The sequence below is a fragment of the Buteo buteo genome, chromosome 14, assembly GCF_964188355.1.
Source record: "Buteo buteo chromosome 14, bButBut1.hap1.1, whole genome shotgun sequence".
Lineage (NCBI taxonomy): Eukaryota > Metazoa > Chordata > Aves > Accipitriformes > Accipitridae > Buteo > Buteo buteo.
The window spans coordinates 2,775,285-2,790,651 of NC_134184.1; the positions used below are offsets into that span (position 1 = coordinate 2,775,285).

At 44.4% G+C, this 15,367-nt stretch overlaps 1 long non-coding RNA gene across 1 annotated transcript; it reads right to left on the bottom strand.

Moving 5' to 3' along the window:
• Nucleotides 1-2,317: 2,317 nt before the first annotated feature.
• Nucleotides 2,318-9,496, bottom strand: LOC142039449 (uncharacterized). Its single transcript, XR_012652901.1, has 3 exons — nucleotides 8,511-9,496; nucleotides 7,593-7,797; nucleotides 2,318-2,531 (listed from the first exon to the last, which is right to left on the bottom strand). It is a non-coding gene; the product is annotated as an uncharacterized LOC142039449 (long non-coding RNA).
• Nucleotides 9,497-15,367: the final 5,871 nt, after the last annotated feature.

The window sequence follows — 15,367 nt, forward strand, 5'->3', positions numbered from 1 at the left end:
AAATCCTATCAGGTAGATTAAAACAGGTCACAGATACACTAATTCATAGAGATCAGGTTGGTTTCCTCCACGGCCAATTTATGGCTGATAATTTGTGTAAATTATCTAATTTAATACAGCGAGTAAATAAATTAAGCATCCCCTCTACAGCAAACCCTGTTGATACACAGAAAGCCTTTAAAAGGCAATTTACTTAAGTTCCCAAATTAATTGAATATCCAAGGTCTCTTACTAAGACTTTGTTACTATATTTTAATGTCACTGCATCTGCTTTTTCTAGCATTTGCCAATGCGTACAGCGAAGGCAGGAGGAGAGCATTTGGCCCTCCCTCCTTAGACATTCGTCTTGCAGCTAGATAGGATCAGCAGTGAGGGAAGCAGTCCTTCCCCCCCGGACTCGTTGTTTATTCCCTGTGCAGGTAATGGGGAGAATTAGGTGCTTTTTAGAGCTTCAGCAGTGCTGGCTGCTGAGGCTGAGCTGTCTCGGGTTACCCCTGCCTTTTGTGCATGGGGTTGGAAAGCTCTGCAGTGATTGCTGCTCGTTATTTCGCACACAGGCACGTTCCCAGGGATGGAGCCGTGCTCTGCACCAATCCTTGTCAAAACAAGCCAGCAAAACAATGCCCCTGAAAAATGTGCTGTCATCCTGACATTTGCTTTCCGGAGAGGAAAAAAAAAAGAGAAAGGGAATGAAAACAAACAGCTAGACCCGCAAACCTGCCGAAGGAGGCAGCACATCTTGTGGCCAGTAGCCCGGCGGCTACAGCAGCCACGCGAGGGATACTGGGTCCCACGTAACGGGTCGCCCTGCTCCGGGAGAGATTCCAAACGGCCCATTGATGCCTCTCTGCCTTGTGTAATATTCTGAAATACTCAAAGCAGAACGGGAATGGCTCAGTAAGAGGGAAACTTAAGCCCCGGTCCCCTCTCTAAACCAGGTATTTCTTGTCTTACATTTACAAAGGTGGTGTTGTCAGCAGAAAGGGCTGAGGCAACATTGGCAGAGGACCTTCGTGTTCACCCCGCATCCCTGGGGAGGACAAGAAGAAACAATCTTTAGGCAGGGGAAGAAGGTGAACCCTTGTCCACAGCAAAGAGCAGCAGGGTTAAGTGGTACGATGACAGCTTCGTTCCACCAGACGACCCACCATTATGAGGGACTAGTGGGCTTCTAATCAGGATTTGAGGAATAAAGAGAATAAGGCTTTGAATGACTATCAGCAGGCAAACTGCAGGGTTATGAGGAAGAAGAGGCAGCACGTTTCTCCTCCTCTGGCAATGTGGTGTCCATCCCCTTTTTGCTTGTGTCAGTATGAGAACCTCACCCAGCAGACAAATGTGGGAACAACTGTTTCAAAAAAGATCAAAGTAAACTCCTCTGACTTTTCCTTGCTGTCACTTTTGTGTAACCCAGTCTTTTGGCAAAACTGAGACAAATATCATGAATTATTTTCAGCCACCTTGAAACGGTGGGGGATTTTTTTGTAAATATGTTATTCAGAGAAAAACACTTTGCCTGGGTCTAATCAGAAACTAATTAGAATCAGCATATGCTTTTCTGCACAGTTACCGTGTCATCTGGAACAGCTAGATGTACAAACCCAGATCTAATCAAACTGAGATGCTTAGCGTTCGGAGCATTATCATCTGAAGAGTCTTCTGCAGTCGACAGAAAAAGAAATAGCAGCATGATTCAACTTACCTCGTATCTTGAACCATCCTCTGAAAGTGATTATTGCTCCCCCTTGATTATAGAGGGGGTCCGGGAGTGTGATTTCATTGCCTGAGCACTGGTAGCCAGCTCTATTTCGGATGCCCCCGAGTACCCACCTGGCCTGCACCTGCCCCTTTGGAAGAGCACAGACCTCTCGTAAGTCCCGTGGCATATCTGCCAGGCCCAGGCAGATATCTCAGGAACCCTGGAGAATCCCAAATGGCCCCTATGAGTTGCACCGCAGCCACTTCTGCTTGCTTCAGGTAGGACCTGAAGTCGTATCAGGAGAGCCCGGGCTGCAGGGATGATGCTGTAGCCACGAGTGATGCTGCTGTAGCCACGAGTGATGCTGCTGTAGCCACAAGTGAAGCAAAAGCTGAAGCCGCGACTCGGCAAAGGGAGAGCCAAGGAGAGAGGGAGCTGCCGCAGACCCAGCCCTGAGCGCGGAGCTCCGTTTGCTCTCGAGCAAATCACTGCTCTCTTATGGGGGGATCGCTCCGACGCCGTCGTTATAAAGCTTACGTGTCAAACTCTTTGCCTGAACCCGCTCCCAACGTATATGAAGCCATGAAGACATCATACGCATGTACGCACAAATCCCACTTTCCCGCAGCGTTTTTTATTCTACACCTATCGACATTATCATAGTTATACAAATTACACTTAGAGAGACAAGCAACCGAAGCAGAAGCCAGAATTTGCAGAACTGCAATCTTTGGTCACCACAGAAGTCTTCTCTCTCAAATTTTCTTGCCCATTTGATGAACTTCCCAGTTGTCCTTTTGGTGTTTTCTTTTGGATAGAGCTAAATATTTTCCTGTATCATAAAAAAAATTCTTCAGTTTTATCATTAATCATAGAACTGAGACATTCATACAAAACAATTCATTTTATGGCAACACACTAGGCTTTTAAAAGGAGATATAAGAGGTTTTCCATCTTGCGAGGATCAATGTGGTTGCACAACCACGAGAAATTTCAGTCCATTTTTCAAACCATCTGAAGTCCCATGTATGGAAGAAAAATCATTCAGCAAATATAGTTTCAATTCAAGCCGTAATTTATGATTCTGTATGACTGCAATGGTATTTGTAACACTGGCCACCAAAGTTTATCACCAAGACTTTGCCAAGCAAAATGCAACAGTATCCCATCCTAATTGCAGGTTTTCATTTAAACAAATGTGCAAGATAGGACAGATTATTTGCCCGACTGAAAACTGTTCACCTGATTTACGCTCAGTAGATAATGATGTACAGTTGAACATGTTAAACCACGGAACGATTTCAAAGCCTACAGTCAACAGCCCCATCCTGCTGCAACACAATCCGACTTCAAGAGTCTAAGGCAGGTTCCTGAGCTGGAAACCTGGGCTGTCTGCAGAGAGAAGCAGCATCTGAACTCTTTCCCTAGCCTGTCTATGCTGATTCCTAACTTCAGCACCTATAGTAGATACCTACAGTCAGATCCTGGAATAACCTCTACTTTGTGTAATTCTGAGGCCGAGCGAGAGGTGGATAGAGTGTTAGTACTGAAATACCTGTAGGAAATGGCTGGAGGGCTGCAAACAAGCAAGAATAACAATAATTTAAGAGCATATAGTATGTCACTTAAGGATGCCAGGTTATAAAAACCCAAGATGTAGAGTTCTGTGCCAATATCCTTCCAACCCTTTATCAAGACCAACCAAGATTGACAAGGAATTAAGAAGATGGACTGCAAAGTCTTTCATTCATTTATTTTATGCAAATATACTACTGGTTTGGTCTTCTACGTTCAGGAATACCAAAACACCACCCAAGCATCCTGTTTAAAACAACAACATTATTCAACAAATGCTCCAGCATGTTCTACTTGTTAGAACCGCTATGCAGCTGATGAAGGTGGGCGTGCTTTGACCACAAGGCGCACGGAAGATCGTTTGTGCGTGATACTGACCAGGCGCAACCTGTGGAATTGGCCAAAGACCAATGGGTTTGTAGAGGTCCAGTCGTTTCAGCCTTCAGCGTGTGATAAGAGAAAGAGCTGCAGTGCACAACTGGTCTTAAACAACAGAGCCACCACTGGTAGGACTAAGAAAGAGTGTCACCCTTGGTAAGGATGAGGGAGAGAGACACTCTTGAGAAGTCTCAGAAAGAGCAGCGCTGTTGGAGGCTAAAATAGAGGACATGATGTAAATCCTTGAAGGTGTCAGACTGTATAACCAGAAAAAAGAAGGGTTTTGCAGATATTCTTTGCACGTGCACCCACAAATCATCCAAGCACATTGGACAGAAGCCCAGCTCCACACCCCAGGGCCTTGGCGAGCCACCAAGAAGCACTGTGGGCAACTGGATGGGGTTAACTGCAGAGGCTGAGAGAAAGTATGAGTGAATGTATCAGTGTCTGCTTGCGATGAAGTTTGAGCCAACCAGAGCACTGATGCTCTTCCCCTTGCAACAGCCACACCTAAATAAGACGAGCCAAATATTAAATATTCACCTGCTGAAATGTACATATATAAAAATATATGTACTTAAAATATAACTGTATAAGATACCTTAATGTTCAGCTAGAGTATTTGTGCACCATGACATGAGATGGCCTGAGTAGATGTAGCTTTGTCTTTGTAAATGCTTGTAAAATTTTTCTAAAACTTGTCCCTCAGACAAACAAAAACTTAAAAAGAAGAAAGCAAGGTCAATCCAAAGCTAACAAGAGCACAGTAAAAAATCCTTTGAACAGACCTCAAAGCTGAATGATACGGTAGAGCTACTTACTAGTGAGATATGCAGTGCGTGCACTTGATGGCAATAATAATGCTGTTATCAACACGGAAACGCTGGGTTTAAACTTAATCTTTTCCCTGATAAACTCTCCCTTCATCCAGCCCAAGGATTTATAGCCTAGACTGCTAACAGTATTTCAGACTCAAACTCAGGACCAAACCGTGTATCCGTTTGTCCCATTTCTGAAAGGATTGGAAGACAGCGGATTTTTGAGTGCAAATACTTAAAAGTCTAGACTTTTAAGTAGTCTCTGCTACTCCAGAAGCCGAGTCGCAGAGCTGGCGGATCGGCGGAGGCCCATGGGGAGCCGTGCGGTGAGGATGAACCCAGGGGCTCAGCACCACTCCACGCCAACGGAGCCGTCCCCGAGGCAGCAAAAGTGGGGGCGGCAGTACCCACCGGCCTGCAGCAAAACAGGGGCATAAAAGTAATAAACAGATCCCTTGTGGTCGCACAGTGGCTATAGGATTGCAAGGAAAATAAAAGTCCTGTGGTAAAAAGGCCAAGAATGACACTTTTACTTTCAGCAGGATATGAAAAGCCTTTTTGCTCTTCCTTAAGATGTATGTTTATTTTTTAAATCATGGATAATAAATATGTTTCAAATTTTTAGTGTTGCAAAATTTTGGGCTAAAGGATCGGTAAATATTGTAAGCAGTCATAGAAAAGTCATTTTACTTTTGCTGATAGAGGACACATTCCAAACAGCTGAAATCAGAAGTGTGGGTTTTGTACACATCCTTTTCAGTAGCTTGTCCATCATTTCACAGCTTTCCTGGACTTACTGAAGTGATAGCCTCCTGTGACCAAAGCTGGTGATTGGCATGGGGTGACAAAAGTCTAAGTACGAGGTGAGCCAGAGCTATGGCAGGAGAAATGGAAGGAGAGAGACAACTCTGCTTCCCACAAACGGAGAGAGTCAGTCATCGAGGGATCAGTCATCTCATGCAATGGCCATTAATGCCTGAATATATGCTTTGCACAGAAATACATAGGTACATGGAGTTTTCTCTAATGTCCGGGAAGAGAAATGGCAGTGCCTTTCTGGTCTACTACTTTTGACTAGCCTGTGATGAGGAGGAAAATTAGTATTAAAGGGCAAAATTCATTTTCTGATGGTAAGAGCAGAACGTACAAATCACCACTTGGGTTTTGCTGTTGATTTGCCAGTAGTAACATTTGGGTGGCAACATACAGCTTTATAATACAATAAACTATATTTTGTACAGTATCTTTTATTAAAGAGGAAGCAAGGAAAAGAGTGTTTCAGTGCGGTTTGACCACCAGGGAAGGCTTTTATCCTTCAGATGTTATAAGCAGGATCTCCTTTTAGTACATTCCTGTCCACTAGCAAGCAATTAGGATGTGTCCATTGGAATAAAAAGAGTTTTCTAAAGAGAATTTTGCTCTCTGCGGCATTTAATTTGCTTTGCTTCAAAACAGCAGCTGTCACGTGTCACCATCCACATAACTTGGTGCAGGACAGTCCTAGGGCACCAAGGAGGAATTTGGACCCCGCAGCTGAGGACAGCAAACCCTAGACTTATGTCAGCTGCCCAGAGTCCATCAGTAACAGGGCGAAGGGGAGAAGGATCAGTGCCTTCGTTTTGTATCACTGCCTGGCAGCTTGAGCACTTGCCCAAGACGTGGGATATTTTTTCTCCAGGCCAAAGGGTTCAGAGGCGTATCCTCCCTGTTCTTCCAGTTAGATGTGGAAAAAACTGAGCATTATCCCACACTAATGCTTATGGAGAGAACTTCCCCTGAAGTAGAGATAACAGGAGTAATGTCACATCTCTTAAAAGACCCCCCTGAAGTATACAGTATAAATCTATGCAAATATAAATATAATAAAAATCTCATGGAGCCGTTATGGACAGGTCAACAAAAGTAACAATTCTTGTATAAACCGAAGAGACTTTCACTGTTACTCTCCAATTTGTCATTATACAATGCCTGCAGATATATGTGTAGAATTTTCAATATGCCTTTTCAAATTAAGGCAGAATCCCTGCTGCACCCAGTGCCAGTGAACCCAGTATTAATTACTGTTACACTAAGACAGAAAGCATCACGTCCCCCTCTGCTTACGCACACCTGCACAAGAAGAGAGTCATCGCCGCTATGAGCTCACCATCAAGGTAGCGAAAAAACAAACGAAGGCAGCAAACACGTGGGACCAAGAAGCACAACAAAAGAAAGAGGTCCTCTTTTGACATGTTCTGCAACCAGAGCTTTAGAGAGACAATTTTTGTTCCAGAATCCCACCTTTCCAGATGCTTTTTTTGCCCCTCTTCCACCCTGGGGAAGGGACACCTTCTTCCCCACCTGCCTACGCTTCCTTTTGACCACGTTTTGCCATGCTCCTAGCCATGTACATGCTTAAAGCGTGTTTTCAGAAGAGATTTGGCATCAAGGATTACCTTTTAAAAGGTAATCTTTGCAAGCAAAACAGGCAGCATGGGAGAAAAAATTTGATTAATGTCATGTCTTTCACAAAATAATATGTTTTCAGTTAGATTAGAAAAATACCAGCAACATCTCCATTCAAGCCTATTCTTTTTGGGGGGTTATAACCCTCTGTGGTTTCTTGTTTTGTTTTGTTTTGTTTTGTTTTGTTTTGTTTTGTTTTGTTTTGTTTTGTTTTTTCCAGGGGGCAGAACCAACACAAAATTTAATAGAGCATAGTTTAGTTTTGTTTCGAGTGTGTAGTCCTAACAAGAGCCCATCATAAGCACTTCTCATTCCAGTTCCCCTTATAGGAATACCCTTGACACTCCCCGTGGCAGCACATTAAAAACAAGCTAGGCAAGCACTCTGTGTGAACAACAGAGCACTGTTTCTACATTGTAAAGCACCGAGGGATTCTTTACGACAAGGCTTAACATTGGAAACTGTTTATAAGGGTTCCTCATTTTCCCCTTTTATTAAAAAATAATATACCTTAACGCATACATTGGGACTGCTAAGGAGAGTAAAATTAAGCATTTGCATAAGCAGTCACAAAAGCAAGACCTCAGACTGTGAAGTCCTTGGACACATGCTCCTGATGCCCCTGCTAAGGCTAGCCTGCATTTTCTGATGCCAACCACAGCAAAACAAGAACTTACAGTAGGAATAAATGACAAACACTGGAAGGATGGATTAATAGCTCTGTGGCACTTTGAAGTCTAGATCCAGGAGTGAAAATGAAGTGCAGTTAAACGCCGAGTATCATGAAAGTCACCAGACATAATTCTTTCCCAGTTCTCTTCAAAAGTGCGTTTAGAAGTTGAAGTGGGGAATTAACTTCAGACTGGAGGTCTGTATTTAGACCTAGCAAGAAATCATTGAAAAGAAAGAATGGCAACCCTGAGACACAAATGAAATGAGCTGCCAAGCAGATTTTTCACAGTCATAATTATTTTTGAAATCTCACAGCTTGCTTTTCTCCAAGTAGAAAGCAATTCTCCTCACTATTCTCTTTCATGACAACTTGGGCATCAGCTCTCTCAAAACTGATTTTCACTTGCAGTGGTATTGTTAATTATTATAATGAGATAGGCAAGAATCTAAGGCTTTAAAAAAAAAAACAAAACTAGATACGGTGCCTCATTGTCTATTTAATTAGAACACAATAAAGTGTAGAATTTATCCTTTTTAATGTTTTGCAGGCAATTTTCACACATGTGGTAAGTCTGTTAGAAATTTCATGCATAGTTAGGTTTAAAGCTTCCCTGATGTTTGTCAGATACAGCTGAAGCAGAGATTTTTGTGTTGTAGATATAATTAGGTGGCATATTGCCACAAGTTTCCCTTTCCCCCCCTTCTTTTTGCAACTCAGATGTCAGAGCAGATTATTGATCAGCTGTAAGATGTAAGGGGGCCAGTTATAGGGAAAAAAAAAAAAAAGGCTAAATTATCATTAGTTTTTCATTGAAATTTGCACGTCTCTGAAGCATATTCTCATCTTGATGGACTGCCCCCCCCCCAGCACCGCTCCTGTTGCTCTCTTATGCTAAGGCAGCTTGTCATTGAAATGTTCTCACCTGGGAAATACTTGCTTGATTCAGTCAGGGTCTTGGTGACTGCGTGTCCTCCTCACGAGAACTATCACCCCGGTTGGGCTTTTTTGATTCTCCTGACGACAGAAAAGCCAAGAATTGAAAGGAAGAGAAATACATCTGTACAGTGTTGGAGATCTGGTCCACTGCCACGCTAAACCGAGAGCCAACGTCTGCATGGGCAGGAGCTGCCGGCGCTGCCTGGGTACAGGCGAAGGGCACCCCACGGCGAGAGGAGACCATGAGGTCCTCACCACCCCGACGAGCTGCCCACCCCAAAGAATCACAGAATCATAGAATCATTTAGGTTGGAAAAGACCTTTAAGATCATCGAGTCCAACCGTCAACCCAACACCACCATGCCCACTAAACCATGTCCTGAAGTGCCTCCTCTACGTGTTTTTTGGACACCTCCAGGGATGGTGACTCCACCGCTTCCCTGGGCAGCCTGTTCCAGGCAAAAGAGCAGGCAAAGCTTTTGGGCACCGATGGGCACCTTCTGCTGGCCCATGCTCTCACAGCTACTTGTCGGAGATCACGTAGACCTTGTTGGAGAAATTGAATCTCCCTTTCTCCCCTTCTGCATAGCTTTTCCAACCCAAGGGCAGGAGGAAGGGGTAGGGTGCTTGGGAAACGTTCTGCTGCCGTTTCCAGCCGTGGCCGCTCTCTGAGGGCTTGGACGAGAGATGGGGTGGGCTTGTCTGAACTTGCCGTGTCAGTTCCCTTCACCTCCCACGGCGAGGAACACGACTCCTCTCATCCTTAGGTAGTCATTTAAAGCAGGACAGGTGAGCTGCATTTTCAAGTGTCTATTTTAAGGCGTTCAGGAAGTCTGTTATCTAGCAGAAAATGCAGAAGATGACAACATAAGTGTCTGAAACTATGCAAGATAAATCCCAGTCCAGAGTCCAGAGATAGTGATCTAACCTTTTCCTGCACACACTGTGCAAATGTTTTGGGAAATATTCATTCATCGGTACCTCCCATAATGGCAAACACAAAATGGAAGTGAAAAATAATATACCTTTGCTTTCATTTTAAACCCCTTTGCTGTGTTGTTTAAAGCTTTTGTTCTTTCATGCAGAAGCTGAATTTCCCCTGGTGGTATAACCAGCATAATTCTTTAAACTACCCACTCAGCAGGGGAATTTTGAATTTCTTTTAATATCTAAATATGAAAATTTAAATGCTTCTTAATTAAAAAATTATATTGTATATTATATAATTATTCCTTTATGAAGGTAATTACATCTATAATGTTAAATAATAATAATTCCCTTAGTAATATACACATTTCTGATTCCCAGCTCAGCATACAATTTCTTCAGCAATTCTGGTTGCATCTCAATCACGTGGAGAGTTACAGTATTGATAATTTGAAGATTTCAGCAGAGCTAAATCAAGCCCTCACAATTTCAAGACCTGTCTAAAAAGCAAAAGTGTTGGCTTTTCTTGTTTTCTGCTTTTGAGCATATTGACTCGGACTTGAACTCTTTCGAGTCGTACTGGGCCAAGTGAACACCTACCTACCTCCTTTCTTTGCAGTACCCATTCCGCTGGTGTGACTGTACTGACCAAATATCATACCCACTCTGCAAGGTGAAGGGCAGTGGCAAGTAAGTGCTGAGAAAAAAAATCTTACCGCAAAGTTATGTGAGGTTTAAGCAGTTACAGTATGACAACACCACCTCCCTGAGCCACAGCTGTTATTTCCTTCTCTGAACACGAACAGACTAATGATTTTCCTCCTTACCTATTTCTTCATACCTCTGCGGCTTGCCAGTGACTCCCGTAACATTTCTAACATTACAGCCTTCTTGCTTTCAGTCTCCTGCCGAACAGCATGTCAGTAGGTGGCAGCCCATGGCTCATTAAGGCAGTTCTGCGGTGCTAAATTCATAGCCGAGTCTGGATTTACAGCTTTTTCAGTGGACAATTTATTATTTTAATGCCTTTTTCCACCGTCTGTTATACTGGGAATGATGGAGACTAGCAGTAATGTGTCTAAATCCAAATTTTACTGCAAATTGCCCAACTTTATGTTCTCTAAACTGTGGCCCACAGTCAGACGTTATTATTCACCGTGTGCAATGTGTAGTGAAAGATGGGATGGCTATGTATGATCATGTGTTACTGTAGTATCTACCATAGGGAAGTGAGAATAGCAGTCCACGATACGGCCCTCAGCAATTTTTTAACAGAACATGGAAAGACGTCTTTTGCTTGGTTTGGAGAAGGAATAAAAATAAAAGATGAAATTGCTTTGTGATCTTTTAATTCCAAGAGAGGACTTTTCAGAAGCATGGCCAAAATTGTGCTCGTTGCAACCAAAATCCCAACAGCCAGAAACAAGCCCTGCTCATTGCCCACCCTCGGTGACTGAAGAACACACAAGCTCCATGAGCAACCAGAGGAAAAGCCTCCATTGCCCATGCAAGAAAAATAGAGCAGGGAAGAGCGCTTCGACCAAAGCAGTGCTACACATGACATAAGCACATGAATGATTGCATAGAGGTGTCCATCTGCACCCTCTTTCTAGGTCCTTGTCACACCCGCTGCCACACGGCCAAATTTTGCCAAGCTGAGCGAGGGGAATGATGTGTCTTCACTGGTGGATAGCTCAGACTGGACAAACTGTTCATTTGGGGGTGTTGGTTGTTTTGGTTGGGGTTTTTTTTTAATTTATAATGTGCAAGTTGCTGCAGAGGATGGCCACATCTCCGAGCTCCCAGCAGAAACAAGTTCCAGCAGAGCAAGGTCCAAATGCAATAGAGAATTTGCTGGCTGGGAAAAAGCCCAGACCCTCAGGCCAGCCCCAGCAGGCAGGGAGAAGGGGGAGGACAGCTTATGCCACGGCTGTCAGGTATCCCTGTCAAACGTATGGTTACAGGTCAAGCAGTGGTCCGGGAAAACAGAGGGAGGAATTGGAAAACAGACTGGAAATACTGGAGTGCCTGAGAGAAGGCAGATGTCATAGCACCCGGCAAGAAAAACCGTATCTGACTGATAGGAAAACAGAAGTAGGAGCACAGAGGCTTGCCCAAAATCACTTAGGCAGTTACAGATAATTAGCGAAGTTGAGCTCCAGGTACGTCGCCCTCTGTTTGGTCCTGCTTCCCCCAGAGATGCTGATGTGGTATTGAGGACAGACTGATGGATAATGTCTTTCAGATCCCAGGTCTCCTGTTTGAAGCATGGCTGGTTTTTATAGAGTTGTCAGCCACACTTTCTAATCAGGAGCTAGAGAGCTGATTTTCCAAATTACGCTGGAGGTCAGGATCAGATATTAACTTTTCTTAAAAATTTCCCTTTGAGAAGCTGTCCTACAGTGAAATCCTTCCTGAAAATCCCTTGGAAACTGCCTTCTCTTCCTGTGAAATCCTTCTCCCTGCCTGATATTCAAAATGAATGGTAGGAAAAGAATGTAAACACAAAACATTTTGAAAACAACCAAGTTGGCTGACAAGTTGATAAGTGCATGATTTCCATTTTCTTTCCAAAAAGGAATGAAGGCTGTTTCTCAATAGTGAGCAGGGACACCAGCACCCACCCCCCTCAGGACCCTCCCTTCTGCACATGTCCCCCGGACCCATGCACAGACATGGTCCCCCTCGACCACCGCTGCTCCTGTCTGGGCTTCCTTCTCCCTTTTTCTCCAGGGAAACCCAGTTAGAGCATCCAGACCCAGCCTGCCCTCCACATCCAGCCCGGAGCCCTTTCCCAGGCCCCTCCTGGCAAACCCGGGGCCATCGCTCTCTCCTTGTCTCTGACGGGACTCATGCTCGGTGGAAGGAAAAATGCAGCCCCAATTAAGGTCTCTTCCCACACTTGACTTTCAAAGAAACAAACCCAGAAGGCCAGTAAATCAGATCAAACTTCAAAGTCAGCATTTTAGACTTCTCCAGTTTCTGCCAGCTGGAAGCAGCAGAGCACACACCTTGACCCTCACATGGTGGCCTTTGTACCAGCCTCTCCCTCCTGTCTATAATCCTGTCAAGACAAGCCTTGCGACAGGCGAGGATTTAGTAACCCCTTTGTGCCGGAGGGTCCGTACGTCTCGTGACACCGTTGCCCAGCAATGACACCAGCCGTGAGCCTATTCCCCTATTTTCCTGTTTTCCCCAGATGTCTTCATAGGCATTTTTACACTGGGTCTCTTTTTTTGTGCCTGGGACACATGCAGTGAAACTGTCCTGCAACAGCATTTCTTAATCCTCCTTCAAACTCCAGCTCAGGACTCAGTTCTAATGACGTATTGATCGCATTTACGCACGTAGAGAAGTCAAATATGTCAATATTAATGTCCTAACGGCTCCTTAGACGAGCGAGAGGTGCTGTGTGAGTCCGTGAAGACACTGAACGACTCTAACAGACAAGATCAGCCTTAAAAATATGTGGCCTAAGTGGCAATATTCCTAAGGGAGGGGTTGATGGGACACTCGTGAAGACCCCATTCACAATCATTTCGAGCATCTCTAAGAGGAAACAAAGAGGCTCTTTTTGGACATTCTCTCACCAAGGAAAGCGAGGCAACATGAGTTGAAATGGAAACATCAAAATCTTGAGCCCCTTCCAAATTTGTTGCCTCTTTATGGAGACGTGCTGTGACCCAGACATAAAACCAGCAGCCGCGGTGCACCGACAGGCATATATCCCATACCTACCCCACGCACCTTGCAGGGCTGCTGTTCTCTGCAGGAGCTCATTACACGTGTGACACGCTGACTGCACACAGGCTAAGTAAAGATGCAGGCAGATGAATCCATAGGCTTCTGTTCCACGATTTGGTCACCTCATCTTAATCGATAACATTCTTGCCTTCCAAACCTACTAGCCACACTTTGCATTATCAGTATCCAGACAGGTGCAGGAGGGTTATCTGCATAAACTATCAGATGGCAATAGACATAATGAACAACCAACACTTAAGCAGGCAGGAATTCTCTATCAAACTGGCTTGTTACCACCTCCCTCAGAGAAAGCGATGCGGGCGACCCCGGCTTCTCTCTGCAACGCATCACATTTGCGACCTTTTCTGCCATTTGGTTTGCCAGCTTGCCTCATTTACGACAAGCCTCTCCCTGGTGAAAGAGGCGGATTGTTCCGTGCCAAGTCTCTTACGCTGCTGATAGCACATCTTACTCACCACCGGGCATGGCTGTCACCTAAAGGTGAGTCCTTCCGTACCGGGGAGGTGTCAGCCCTCGCCGACTCACGTGCTTTCTTCTGCACAGCTCAAAGGAGGCAGAGGGGGAATCCCCTCGGAGCTAAATTATAGAAGGAAACTGAGGCTCGTACCTTGGGTAGGATGAACCTTGACCTCAGTGCTTTGAGGAGATGTGGGTCTGCTGGACCAGAATCTCATTTTCCCCTCACATGTGCTTTTCATATGCTGGGTTTTTTTAGCTAAAGGCTTTTTTGAGGCAAGATCTATGTCTTCCTATGAGACATCTCCAAGGAGCAGCTGTTAGAGCACGAGAGACAGGAAGCTTCACAAGAACTTAACCGATTCTGTGTGTTTTTAAAAGTTTTTACATTCTCCAACCCCATTCTTATGCATCATTTGAAGTCAGGGGACATAGCTATGCCTGAGCATGAGCGTATGCTAAAGCACTTTGCTGCAGGAAAGCACTTTCTGTATTACTGCCAAAATTTCATCCTTCCCGAGCTGGCTTTAAACTGGCTGGCTCAACAGCTGATGGCAGGACTGCTGCGGCAGCAAGGAGCTCAGGATAAAGGCCAGAAAGTCTAAGCCCCTTTTCGGATAGGTTCTGCAGCCTTCCTTGCTGTCACTGCTATGCACGCAGCAGGTAACAAGTTTATGTCAAGGCAGTTCAGTGATAGAGCAGCTGTAGGTGGTTGTAGCCACGCTTGCTCGTGCATCGATAACCGGGAGTAACGAGAGCTGGTTTTGGGTCCTGCCCCAAAATCCTGGGTGCCGCAGGGCTTGCTGTGGCTGAAAACATCACGTGCTTGCTGGAAGGCAGATGTGGCACTTTGCTGTCTGGAGAGGACAGAGAAGGACAAAGGCGTGATTCCAAGAAATTACAAAAAAACAATGATCTGTATTTCCCACATACTCATGGTTTAGGTCTCCCAAAGAGGTGGCCAGACAAGGGAAGCAAAAGAATCAGAAAAGAGTCACATGAGGCTGGAAATACTTCTTGATAGGAAAATCCCTTCCCTCTGTAAAGATGCGAGGACGGGCACTAGCCTTGTGCCTCCTCTCTCAGACCGAGCACTTGAAAGCTTCACAGCCTGTAGAGAAGGAGCGTGTGGGAAGTGGACTCCTACGCTATTTGCTCAAAATAAATCCTAAACATGCACAATTTTAAAAAATATGTACAAAATATGTCACATTTTGCAATAGGATTTTATTGGGTTTATCCCACAGTTTTCACACCATAAATACAGAAATTCCCAGAATGCTCAGTCTTTAAACCTTTCTTTAGTCAGTTGTTCATCAATAGTTTTTTTTTTTTGTTTTTTTTTTTTTTTTGTAGAGCTACAGTGACCTCCAGTGGCCACCATGAGCCTTTCACGCTTCTAAACTTATTTTAGGAAAGGTAAAACTATCCCTGATTATTATCTATGTGTGACGGGTGGGTCTGGAAAGGGAGACAGAAATTGAATCCGTGTGCTTCTGAATCAAAGCTGAAGACTAACGAACTATGTTATCTCGAATTAAGTAACAAGAGAGAAGTTTAAAGAATTCATTGTCTGGCCATTTCTTTAGCTGGTATGCCTTTAATTAAACAAGGCTTGTTTATCTATCTATAAATCCTTCTGGTAGCGTCTCTGCATTTCGAGTTTAGCGGAAGAAATTTCACGTTTCTTTATCA